Genomic DNA, 14,129 nt, shown 5'->3' with positions numbered 1-14,129 from the left:
TTATTTACAAAACATAAGTCAACTACTTGGTGGAACAGGTAAACAATTTCTTTATATGAATATAACCATGTGTACTATGGATTTGAATAAGACTGTTTTGCTGGTTATTATGAGATTCAATTTTATTTTTAAAGGTGCATCGAGCTTGAGATTTTAATTAAATTGGAGCAAAATGACACAGCCACAGATTAAAAATCAGTCAACTAAATAAGAGTGGAAGCTGACCCCACCCAAAACATATAGCAAACAAAAGAACCAAAGGCTATAACCAGTATAGACCAAGGAAAAAACAGCCCAAAATGTGATCTAAGGAAAAATAAAATATGAAAATAAACCGTATGCTAATACATGTCAAAACTAAAATAATATAAAGTCTTTGTGTGTAAATATGAGTAAATATAACTTTCAAAACTAAAAAACTTTGTCTTTTAAGGAAAAAAATGTGTCAGTCTTCAAACTAAATTTTCATGGTCAATCATTCTAGTGATGATTTTTTTCTTGTCAAAAGAGAAGTCCATGTTCTTCATTTGAAGGATGGCATGTATGGCGCGCCAAAGCGGAAATAAATACTATCTTTTTAAAACAATACTATCTTCGTTTAAAACATACTATCTTTTTTTTAAAACATACTATCTTCGTTTAAAACATACTATCTTTTTTAAAACATACTATTTTTTGCTTAAAAAATACTATTTTCGTTTAAAACATAGTATCTTTAAAAAATAATACTATTTTTACTATCTTTCATACTATCTTTTTAAAACAATACTATCTTTGTTGTAAACATACTATCTTCGTTTAAAAAATACTATCTTTTAAAAAAATACTATCTTTTTAAAAAATACTATCTTTTTAAAAAATACTATCTTTTTTCGAATATAGGTTGCCTCAATTATTCAAATTTGTGTAATTTTCATTTTGAGGGGCGTGTAATGGGCGTTGGTTTTTCGTGTTTATTTTATATGGCCTCATCCGCCCACATGCAGGACCAACACCCGGGGGGGGGGGACTGGGTTTGCGGACTGACGGTATGTGCGGGCCAAAAATTGGCTTTTAAAATTGCACCCTTATAGCGCAGCAAAAATCTGTGAAAATCATACCCTTAGAGTGTATTTTTCCCCAAATTTTCGATCCCTATCGTGCAAAAAATGGTCAAAATTCTAGCATTTTTGGTCAAAATATCTAGATTTTTCAAGAATTTTCTGAAATTTCTACCCTTACAGTGCATCTCTAGTTTTTTCGACCCTTACAGTGCATTTTAAACATATTGGAAAAGGTACCCTTAGGACCCGCACATACCCGTCTGTCCTTTTGCCCAGCTGCCCCCCCCCGGGGACCAACATAACAAGATGGCTTCCGGCTCCCTACAAGATCTGACCTGACTGACAGTAAAATGGCTACTCGTGGCAGACCATTGAAAGATATCAACGAAGACCAAGTCCTTGCACTAAAAACAATAGGGTTCAAATGGAAGGAAATTGCTGATCTTATTGGACCATCCAGCAAGCATGGTTCCGCCGTCCCACCATGCGCGGGTCATGCATGCAAACTTTAAAATGAGCGAGGCAAGACGTGCCAACCTCGTTTCCAGACTGTTTTCGAAAAGATAGTATGTTTTAAAAAAGATAGTATCGTTTTAAAATAGATAGTATTGTTTAAAAAAAGATAGTATCATTACAAAAGATAGTATGTTTTAAACGAAGATAGTATGATTTAAACGAGAATAGTATTTTTTCAAACGGAAATAGTATTTTTTCAACGAAAATAGTATTTTTTGAACGAAAATAGTATGTTTTAATCGAAAATAGTATTTTTTTAAAAAGATAGTATGTTTTAAACGAAGATAGTATTGTTTTAAAGAGATAGTATTTATTTCCGCTTTGGCGCGCCATAGGCATGTGCTCAAAATATGTACAACCTGATAAAATAATGTTCTAAGGAAAAATAGAATATGAAAATATACTGTATGCTAATACATGTCAAAACTAATATAATATAAAGTCTTTGTGAGTAAATATGAGTAAATATATAACTTTCAAAACTAAAAAACTTTGTCGTTTAAGGAAAAATGTGTCAGACTTCAAACTAAATCTTCATGGTCAACCATTCTTGTGATGATTTTTTTCTTGTCAAAAGAGAAGTCCACGTTCTCCATTTCCAAGATGGCATTGACATATTGATCATTTCCAACACCCTCTCCATTCGCCTTGAAATATGTTTTCACGCAGTCATGAAAAGCTGTAAGATGAAGTTGTCGTGAGTTACTTTCAATCACGATTTCAAAACAAGATGTTAGAGTTAACCTTTTTGTTGAAACCTGTTGGCGACAATGTGGACATGTAACACGTGGTTTTTCCTTGTCATCAGATACAATAACAATCTTTTTCCGACACGAAATTATGGGGCATGCTGAATATTCGTGAACTTTGGCACCAATAACTGATGGACAGCAAATTCTTGTCGCACGTGTAGAATCTTCTGTTGGATGCTGGTCCCAATTAAAGGAATTCTTAACCTCCACACCAGATATTTTTGTGTCACCTGAGGATGCTAATCGTAATATATTGTGGAAGTAAGACACCACCAATTCAGTCATCTGATAGGATTTTCCTTCTTCGATAACCCCAAACAACTCTTCATTCCAAATAGTAATTGGCAATTGATGATTAGATTTGTCAATGATCAGACCTTCACGCAACTTCCTTGGATAGCCATAAACATTCTTTTGTTTTGGATATTCCGTCCATCTTACTTGACCGGTGATTGTAAATCTTCCATCAGGGGGTGCGAGGATAACATCTGCTACAGTGATCTCCTGAATATCATCTGGTGAAAAATAGTCGAACGTGCGCAACGCACTGGGCTCAACTTCAGTGGCTTCAAATTATTCATAGGCCCAATTGTAGACCCCCAGATATTTACCCAATGAACAAGTGTGCCAAATTTCAACCAAATCCGACCATTTTGGAGGGCTGTAGGCTGCTTCAAAGCTTTAGCCTCGTTTTGGCAAAAAACTCGTCCCCAGGCCCCAAAAATCTAAATTTTTGAAAAATGCAAAAAGCGCCCCCAGATATTCACCCAAGGAACAAGTGTGCAAAATTTCAGCCAGATCGAACAATTTTTGAAGTCTCCAGGCTGCCCCAAAATTTTAGCCTCGTTTTGGCGAAAAACTCGTCCCCAGGCCCCAAAAATCAAAATTTTTGAAAAATGAAAAAAACACTCCCAGATATTCACCCAAGGAACAAGTGTGCAAAATTTCAGCCAGATCGAACAATTTTTGAAGTCTCCAGGCTGCCCCAAAATTTTAGCCTCGTTTTGGCGAAAAACTCGTCCCCAGGCCCCAAAAATCAAAAATTTTGAAAAATGAAAAAAACACCCCCAGATATTCACCCAAGGAACAAGTGTGCCAAATTTCAGTCAAATCCGACCTTTTTTGAAGTGTCCAGGCTGCCCCAAAGTTTTAGCCTCGTTTTGGCGAAAAACTCGTCCCAGGCCCCAAAAATCAAAATTTTCAAAAAATGAAAAAAAACACCCCCAGATATTCACCCAAGGAACAAGTGTGCCAAATTTCAGCCAAATCCGACCTTTTTTGAAGTGTCCAGGCTGCCCCAAAGTTTTAGCCTCGTTTTGGCGAAAAACTCGTCCCCAGGCCCCAAAAATCAAAATTTTCAAAAAATGAAAAAAATACCCCCAGATATTCACCCAAGGAACAAGTGTGCCAAATTTCAGCCAAATCCGACCTTTTTTGAAGTGTCCAGCCTGCCCTAAAGTTTTCGGACGGACGGACATACAGACATACATACAGACATTCTCAGATTATAGCTCAACTGAAGTTGAGAACTCATTTCTTCTGCAGAAGTCGTTGTAACATTGCCACCAAAAGAAGGATTGAGAAAACGTTTACCACTTTTCATTGGTGACAAATTGTTAAAACGCAATGGAGAGCGTGCCTTGTAATGTTCGTTGAACTTTTCATGGGAATAATCATCTTTATTTGACATGACACGTACTTTCGCATTACATCTTGGAGATGTTTTTATACTGACATCGAAATAGACCTTTTTTTAAAGAGGCAGCCATGTTGAATAATTATGTACTCCATCCAGTATAAATACAATGATATAGCCATGCATAATTTTTAAAATATGCATGATACAGTAATTATGCATGGCTGTATCATTGTTTTTATGCTGGAGTACATAATTATTCAACATGGTTGCCTCTTTAAAAAAAGGTCTATATGCCTTGTTGTTTATAGAGATCTTCTCCTCCATTATGTTGTCGATGTAACCAATGATGACATCTATAAAGGCAAATGTAATGTTAAAAATTGACATTAAAAACAATAACCAGGGTAGCAAATTAGTCCTGATTTGAGAAAAATATAACCGATGAAGACTGCTGAGAATTTTATTTTAATTTGGAATTATGGTTTTTCCTTAGTCTAGGCGCTTAAAAGTTTGAATTTGAAGACAAAGTTAAACCTAGAAAATCTTGTTTATAGTTTTAGGTCCATAACTGATTCCTTTTAAACCAATGATTTTAAAGAGAGATTGCATTTTATTTTTACTCTTAGTGTTGAATATGCTAAGATAGCATGGCTAGGAGATATATTTAACAATAATGTTCTTTGATTTATACTAATCACCAATCTGGTATAATTATCATGTGGTAAATTTACCTTTTTCATTTTCTTCTGTGTCAATTCTTTGTTTCTTTGGTGTTCTTTGGAGTTCTTTTGGACTTTCAGGACTGTGATCAGGGGTAGAACGTCTACAAGCCATGATTATTTTTTTGAAAAGAAATGAGCTGCTAAAAAGGTGCTCAAAACATGTGAGCTCGATTTCACGGTGCCGAAATCAACAGGTGCTCGAGATATCAGACCCCAGTCCTTTTTCTTTTGGCAGGAAAAACAGGGGCTCTAAAATCGGTTTTTTATGTTGGTTTTCATTTTGTACTTTATGTTTTGACCCCCGGTTTTGTGGAAAGATTTGAAGCAGTGTGGGTGGGTTGCATCTTGGTGGCGCGTGGGCGGTTCATCAAACCACCGAATTTCTTTGCCAGTTAGGGATAATTAACAGACATTTTTCTCTTGATATATGTGTGCAAGTCTGATTTTTTGGGACTGGCTAGAGTTTTTACAAGCTCTTATTTGATTTGGTTGGTCGTTAACGTTAAGATGTAATAAAAGAATCTTATTACTTTTTCTAAAGAACGCGTTTAAAGTTTTTAAATTCTCTTTTGTCATCTCTATCACTTTAAATGACCAATTAGTCGATTAGTGAAGTATCTTGTAAAAACTCCAAGGCATCTCGACTTTTTTGCCCACGGTGAAAATCGATTCTTTATCGGTCAACAGAACTATTGTAAATTAGGATGGTCTTGGCAGGAATATAGAGAAATATTCAAACTTTAAAGGAATTATACGGTGTTATATACACCCGACTCGTCTGAAACTGATGTCAGCAAAATTTTAATAAAAGAGTCCTTGGAGTGGAGGAACTCAAGAATTAGCTTCGTCGATTGTTCTATCCTAATTTAGCCATCCTGGCAAAGTTAAGCGATGTTTTCATGGGGAAGAAAGTCAATGCTCATATTCACATCAAGAGAGTTACTTGGTCGAAACAATGAAAATGTAAAAAAGTCCAAGTGACCTGATCGGATAGTTTTCCAATCAAGTAAAATTTTTTAACGAATCTTTTATTTTTCTTATAGCTTAGGAGGGACTTTGGTTGTTTGACGATGAAAAAGTCGGGTTTTGTAATCGGTAACCCCTTTCCCAAATACAGAAATTTGCTCCCTCTCTGCCATATAAAAGTTATAATTCGAAGAAACACGTTCAGTATTTTGATTTCCCGGGTTTTTACCGCATCTCCGAACCAGGTTTTTAGAGAAAAAAGTGATGCGGGCGGGAGACGGAAGCCAGAAAATGTTTCTATGTCCGCTTACGTTTTTTATGAGCATAACGCTTATGAGCATATCCAGGCTCGAATCTCGAAAAACCTTAAGCATTAGGCTGTACTTAAAACTTTGCCATCACCCGACTGACCCTACTCAAAATTTGCCAACCCAAACCAAACCCATCTGCCAATTTTATTGCTATCTCAATTCAAAGAAGAAATAATTTTTCTTCAAAAATGTTGAGCCTTTAAAACAAAATGTCACTCGTTGTCTAGAATGACCAAAATAAAAATCTTTCTCCGACCGACTTACCGACCGACCAACTTTCAAAATCTAGGGTCGGGTGAGAGCAAACCAATATTCTATTCTTATAGTCCAGCCTTATTTAAGATTATACTGAGCATCAGTTTACAAAATTTCAAAATAATTTAATGTTATTTAAAAATTTGTGACAACTCAATTCCACTCTTTTAGAGGATTCTTCCAGAAGAAACTTTATGTTGCAACACGTTCTACATAAGCATATTTGAGACTCAAAAATAGAACTTAACTAAGTAGAAGCTGATTAAAATTAACTAAGTAGAAGCTGATTAAAAAGACCCTTATAAAAATATAACAAGAGTAGATGTAAAAAAAAAGAAATTCCAAGTAGTACTGTATAAGATGTATGTATTATAATAAGATTGGTATTTTTCGTGTAAAATATTATCGTTTAAAATGCAAAGAACTCTTTATAAAAATATGCTTCCTGCTTTAAAATAGTCCGTCTCAACACAATTCAATTTCCAAAGACCCCATTTTATGGCATGATATTTAACAGTTAAACGACCAAGAACACAAGCATACAACCAGGTAAAAAGCCGCCATTGTATCAGCAACATGTAAGTCAGAAGTCAGCACCATTGCAAGATTTATAAAGTTTAGGTTTCATTGAATCTAATCTATTGGTAATAAGTTGTAGATCCAAATACAGCAATCGTGTAGGCAATATAAGAAATTGATTTGAACAGACACATACACCAGGACATCAAGGGAAATGGTTGAACAAATAGCAAAAAGGTAACAGGTAACAATAAAGTAAGAACATGATAACGAATCAGCGAAGGTCGAGTTATAAATTAACGTTACGAAGGTTGATGATTGAAATAATTTCTTGTTTTGATGAATAAGCTTTGAAAATGACCTAAAAAAGGGAAAGAAAATCAAGCCATTTATTTGTTAAGTCAGAAAGTCATATACGAACAAGTTGATAATGAAACTAGTATGTGGGAATTAGGGTTTTACCTTGAAAATAAAGTATGTGGCTGAAATTTGGCAAATAACCCAATTTTCGTTATCTACTCTATTATTTACTCTTTCTATCCAGGTCTTTCTAATGAACCAGTTTAAATTTATTTTTGAAGTCTTTTTGAAATCATTTTCTATTGGTTTTGTACTGAAAAATGACGTCATGGAAAATTGGCCCAAAAAGAGTCGCAATTGATTGTGCTTTTTTCTGGTACAAACTAAATAAAAAAATCAAATACTCATGACAACCAAAAAATTACCACTCTTACCTTCAGGAAAAATCATGTAGAAGCATCATTGAATTGTGTTTGTGACATTCATTAGATATCGAGCTTTAAATAGAAAAATCATTATTTACAATTTTGAAAATGTATTACCACCCACCCAGTCATTAAAAAACGTTTAGTTCTCATCAATGTTCACCCTTATCAAATCAATCTTGTCTCAGTTTCTAGTGCCAAACCGTTAATTTTCTGTTCTTCTAATTCTCGAAATTTAAAATTTTTCCTTTTCTTAATATCTTGTAATCGTTCTAATGTCATTGGCTCGATTATCATATCTTTTAGCTTTCTCACTCTTGAGATCCCAACATACGCTAAACCAATAAATCTTTCTGTATTTCCTAAATCAATCCATGCTTTATTCAAAGTTAATCCTTGAGACTTGTGAATAGTTATTGCCCAAGACAATCTCAAAGGTAGTTGTTGTCGCTCATGCGATGTACCGCGAAGGTCTGAAGAATTTGTTAAAGGAATAATCGGAACACAACGAGGCTGGTCTTCGCATACACTTGGTCCTTTATAAAAAGAGTCAAATTGAACAATAACAGCTATAGGTAGATTTGGAGGAGAATCTCCTTCTTGATAAATAATATCTTTAACTATTCCCATTGACCCATTACAAAGTCCTTGGTCTGTCCAAAGGTTTCTAGTCAACATTATTCTTGAACCGATGCTTAAAAATATCTTAGGTTCTAATCCACCCATGTCGTCTGAAGAAAGTTTAGCTGATTCTTTATTACTGTGTCTTGCATTAATTTGTGCCATTGGGACATTTAAGCTCATCAATGCTTCATGGTTATCGGAAGCAACTTTCTCATTTGAAAAAGATAATTTCACAAAGTCTTTTAAATTTAAATTATCAGTCAAATTGGCAGGTGTCCTAGATAAGAACATCTGCCAATCTTCCTCAGTTGAATCACCGTTTCTTAATCTCAATAAGGCAGCTTTGAATTTTTCTTGCTCAAAATCATCACCTTTAGATCTTTCATTTACTGTAAGCTTTATCACAGTCGTAAACTTTCTATACATGCAAAAACCCAATGTACCAATTTCACTTCTAGGTTTCTTATGATACAATACTTCATCTCCAACAGGGGGTAATTGAGCAATATCTCCTACCAAGATTATAGATATTCCACCAAAAGCTTTGTCTGATTCACCTGTTCCTTGTCTACACCGTTTATCTATCCATCCTAGCATATTTTGACCAACAACAGAATACTCATCAATAATCATATATTTAATTCCACTGAGTCTTTCTTGTAGGCGTAAGAGTGCAGGACCCTTCAAATCGTTTCGGTTTTTTCCTCTTATTGGAAGATTCAATAAAGAATGCAAAGTCTTACCATTAATATTAAATGCAGCTATTCCAAAGTAGGCTGATACAATACATTTCTCTTTCAGTAAAGCTCTAATGTTATTAATTAAGTAACTTTTTCCACTCCCTGCTAACCCGGTAATCATCATGAATAGCTGATCTCTCTGATTCATATCATGATCTAATAATATATCAAATGCTTTTCTTTGCGACTCATTAAGGGAGTCTACTTTTAGTTCAAACACTTGTTCAACTGGGTTCTCAGACATTTCGGCTTTTCTTTTGTCAAGCCAAGAAACCATATTTCCAATCTGCTCTTCAGTGTAATTATTTCTACAAGACTGCCAATATTCTAAATCGTTATGAGATGGCTCATCTTGATTAATTTCGTTGTTATTCGCACATAAATCAGCTAAGTGCATCCATTCTTCACGTTCCCCTTCAACATTCTCTTCAAACTCATCAGTTTCTGACCTTTCAAATATAATTCAGCATTATTAAATTCTCTTCTCCAATTAGGGACAACACTTTGACCTAAATCAGTTTGCAAAAACTCATTCCATTTTTGGCAAAACATATCAGTATCATTCTCACTTAAACCATCCCAAGCATCACTAATCCTGGTCCTCCATGGTTTGTATTTTAGCAGTTGGTATTTGCAAAATACATAAAAATTAGGTCCTTTTGGATCAAATGATGGTGTTGGGAAGGCTCTAACAATAACTGGCTTCTTACGTTTTTCAAAACATCTTTTTGCACTGAATAGTTTGAAACAAATTGCATAAAATTGCTATCTAAAACGAATGCATCACATCCTTCAAGGTTAGCCCTGTTAGCATAATTATCAACAGTTGAAGCTTCAGTAAGGACATCCTCATTATTGATTTCAACCTTTCGAGATCCGTCAACCGAAACATTAACAACTTGAAAAGATGAACTGACCAGTTTTAATGATAATATATGGTGCATTACCTCTTGTATACTAAAATCTCTTTCCCCGACAGCTCTAATCATTAATTTCTGAATAACAGATCTCATTTGTTCAGTTCCTTTTAAATTCTCAACAACAGAAACAAAAGCGTCTCGAGCAACATCTGATATTTTTTCTGCCTTTGTGGCATACTTAGCAAGATATTCTAAACATGCATTGTAATCTATAATTGGTTGTATATCGCAATTAGCTCTCCATGATTGCAATTGCAATCTCTGATGCCTGTTTACTCTTGAGTCGTTTCTTTTTAATACAATTTTTGGTCTGTACTGCTTACCATATTTCTTTGAATTCAATTCTTCAAATTCAATATAAGTTTCATTGCAATCCTCAAAAGGAAAATTGAATCTACAATATTGTTCATCATCATTCTTTTTACGTAAGCAATAGGCTGTACTGCACTTAGTATGCCTCTGAACACTATTTACTAAATTTGCATAATCATCGTCAAGCTCATTTTCATCAATGTCTTCAACTTTTTTTTTGCATGGGTGCACTTTTGGTTTTACCCAGCCTTCTTCAGGAGTACAGGGGTTACAAGCTGTCACAATAGAATCAACATATTCAGTAACTTCCCTTTCTGCTGCTTTTCCTTCATTGACTTTAGTTTCAAGCTCAACTCTGACATTATCCTCAAATTCAGAATCTAGTAATTCTTTCTCAGCTATATGTCCTTCTAAAGCCTTTTGAGTAAGAGAGCACAATCCTGGGTCATTTTTAAGTTTTGCTACCCCATGACAGTGGATAGAGCCTCTCATAACAGCATATTCAAATCTGTACCAGTGCCATTCAGCACCTAAAGTCTCATAAAGCCAAAGTTTAACAAAGTTTTCAACTCTGACAGTAAAAAACCAGTCTATCAAATGAGGATTATTAATAATATTTTCTCGCAATGTATCACTTGAGCTATCATTATCATTTGAAAATAATGCATGATATTCTGGCCAATGGAATTCAGCACATGACAGAGTCCAAAAAATTGTTGGAGAACCAACCTGACTAATTGTAGCTTTTAATTCTTCTTTAGCCTGATTCCAGTACGCATTTGTACCTGTTACATTCTTCGCATATCTCATTAGCTTTTCATGATTGTAGCATGACTACCTTCTCTAACCATATCCTGTAATTCATTAATTGTCAAATTAGCTTCTCCTGGATTTTGCTTCAAGTAAAAACTTCCTTGTCCCAACAGACGTCTACGATAAAGCATATTGTAAGCCCAAAACCCAAATCGAGGATGGGCTGCAAATCTGTATACCCATTTCCCATCTATCATTTCAGCAATTTTATCAAATGTTTAATCTTTTCAGAAAAAGATTCTGTATCACTTTTAGCAATAGACCTTCTGATGCTTGAATTGGTTGGATCTCCTTTACCATCTGGGAAAAGTGTTGGAAAAGCTAAAGTAGCCAAATACTCTGTAGTGAACTCATTTAAAGGCTCGTTGCCTATCTTAACAGATTCTGGATTCAAAATTGAATCATTAATTATATCTTTTTCTTTCTTAGTTTTTACTTTAATTGGAATAAAACTCCCCATTTCAGTATTGCAATCATAAGTTTTTTCTTCACTATCCTCAGAATTTGGACCAAAATCAGGAAGAATTCCCTCATTATCTAAATCATCATCTTCAACCTCTTCTTGATTGAAGTCTACATTCATTGGCATTTGCAAATAATCATCTTCAGGCAATTTATCAAATCTACTTCTATCAATAGTCACATTTTGGTACCTTGGGTTATTTGGTTCCCCCATACTATTCTTTCCGGTTAGCCACACTAATGCATCAAGAACTTTTTGTCTCCGCACTCTTAGGTCTCTTGATCTGTTATCTTTCCCGTCAATTTTAAAAACGATAACTGGTATATCACTGGGATATCTTGGCAAAACATTAGCAATGTGCTGAACATCATGCGGTAAAGTTAGAACATGTCCTTTATAAGCTTTTTGCCCTCCATTTGGCTTAGTATAAACTTGAATAATAGGAAATGCTCTAGCAATAAGCATTTCTTCAACCTGTGTTAAACCTTGCAGTTCCAGTGGAACTTTACTTGGAATCATATCATTTTCAATACTAAATTTCTTTGGCCGTGTTTTATCTCTTTTACATCGTACGCATTCATAATTACTTTTATCATTTGGAGTCTTACAAAGTGGCCAGCCTTCCTTACAAGTGTTGCACTGAAAAATAGTCATTTCTAATTTTTTGTGAAATTTATCACCCAAAAAGTCGCCATTCTTTTCTGTATTTTGCCTTTTTTTAGCATGATTACGTTCACGCTGCTGAGCCTTTATTTTCTCTTTATTCTCTCATAATATTCTTTTTGTTTCTCATAATATTCTTTTGTTTCTCTTTACGCAAATCTTTTGTTTTATCATGATTACGTTCACGCTGCTGAGCCTTTATTTCTCTTTATTCTTCTCATAATATTCTTTTTGTTTTTCTTTACGCAAATCTTTTGTTTATCATGATTATGCTGCTGAGCCTTTATTTTTTCTTTATTCTTCTCATAATATTCTTTTGTTTTTCTTTACGCAAATCTTTTGTTTTATCATGATTACGCTCACGCTGAGCCTTTATTTTATCTTTATTCTTCTCATAATATTCTTTTTGTTTTTCTTTACGCAAATCTTTAGTTTTGGCGAAATATTCTTGACGCTTTTGTTTTTGCAAATCTTTTGTTTTGGCTAAATATTCCTTACGCTTGTCTTTTGTCTTTTCATAATAGTTTTTTTTATCCTCACAGTTGTTTTTGTAATAATTCTTCCTTTTCAAATTAATAGTTCCTTATTATTTGCATAATATCTTTTATCGATCTCAGCTTTATCTTCCTCAATTTTTTTGCTTTGCTTCTTAATGGATAGTCCTTTAAATCATCTTTGCCCATCTTTCTTTTCCTCAAAGTGCTAGCTATCTCAAAATGTACAAAATTAGTTTGATCAGAAATGTTTTCCTTTATGTAAATGCAAAAAAACCATCCATCTTTTTGAATCTCATAAAGTTGACGCAAGCTTTCGCAACAAAATGTTTTTTCATGTAAATCATCAATATAGATCCAATTGTTATCATCTAATACAGCACATGAAAAGTGGGCTCCTTTATGTCTAACAAGACCTCTCAGCACATAGTTTTGATCATTTAAAACCAAATTCTGTCCAAATTCTATATCATAATCACCTCCAAATTCTACAAGGTAGATTGTAGGTGCAACAAATGACACTAGCGATGTATCGTGAGAAATATTCCCACAACTACTGCACATTATTGATTTATCAATCATAACTGGGTTTAAAAGATTTTGCCAATTATAAAAGTCATCTAAAAGATTTAAGTTTAATTCTGAAATGTAATTCAAAAATATACTACATTGACGAATTAATTCTTCACCACAGTTAGGGCATGATCCCTCCATTCTGTAACGTGTCTCAAATAAAGCTTTCTCTTGCTCTGAAAAATTACGAACAATACTTCCTGAAAAAATCTGAGAAAACTCAGCATCGCAATCACGTTTTTCAAAAGATGTGCAATTTGCAATTAAGAAGTCCCAAACAGGCTGACGAATAATAGACAAGTTTTCTTCATTTTCTCTATTGTCTGTGATGTCTGCATTCAAAATGATACTGTATGACTTCAAACAATTTGTTAACAAATCAAAGAATAAGCTCTTCTGTGTCTCAATTTCAGCAATGTATGGGCCAAACGTAGTATATGCTATTTCCAAAAATGAGTCTACTGCACATGTATACACTGAATCTTGGTGTCTACACAAATTCATAAAATGTAAGTCTCTATTACCTCTATCATTTTTGTACACGTACCTCTCCTGATCTATCTGTTCTTCCTCTGAAGAAAGCTCATCAATAATTTTCTGAGAAATTCCTTCATCAGAAACTGAAGAAGGCTCAATAAATTTCTGAGATATTCCTTCCAAAGAAGGCTCATCATGATTTTTCTTAGACATTTTCATAGATATTTGAATATTTATACCTTTTTCTGTTTTCTTGTTCAGCAAAAAAAGCACAGCTAGCTATACAAAACAAAATGCAAGTCATTGTCAAATTTCAACCATCGTGGATGGAATAGCTAGGAAAACCTACCTTCTCTGTCCGTGCATAGCTAGGAAATCAATACAAGTAGCAACAAAAGAGATATCGCGCGCGAACATTTTTTAACCACGGCGGCCCGCTCAGAATCGGAAGAAACAACATGAACATGAATCTGAATCATGAATATTTTTCTGGCGAGCAAGTCCGCTACGTGAAGCAACAAAAGCCCCTGCGGGGCAATTATTTGTTGAGATTTGAATTTGTCAATCCTCTTGACGTTTGAACCTAAATGTCTCTACTTCAG

General features: G+C 34.4%; 1 long non-coding RNA gene across 1 annotated transcript; it reads right to left on the bottom strand.

Annotated features, from left to right (window-relative positions):
• Window positions 1-6,996: 6,996 nt before the first annotated feature.
• On the bottom strand, window positions 6,997-13,782 carry LOC136821962 (uncharacterized). The gene is made up of 3 exons (XR_010848834.1): window positions 13,767-13,782; window positions 7,458-7,520; window positions 6,997-7,084 (listed from the first exon to the last, which is right to left on the bottom strand). It is a non-coding gene; the product is annotated as an uncharacterized lncRNA (long non-coding RNA).
• Window positions 13,783-14,129: the final 347 nt, after the last annotated feature.

The sequence above is a fragment of the Clytia hemisphaerica genome, unplaced genomic scaffold (genome assembly GCF_902728285.1).
Source record: "Clytia hemisphaerica strain Z4C2 unplaced genomic scaffold, Clytia hemisphaerica genome assembly, whole genome shotgun sequence".
Classification (NCBI taxonomy): domain Eukaryota; kingdom Metazoa; phylum Cnidaria; class Hydrozoa; order Leptothecata; family Clytiidae; genus Clytia; species Clytia hemisphaerica.
Note: the sequence above shows the minus strand (reverse complement) of the source record. Positions and strands in the feature narration are given on the sequence as shown.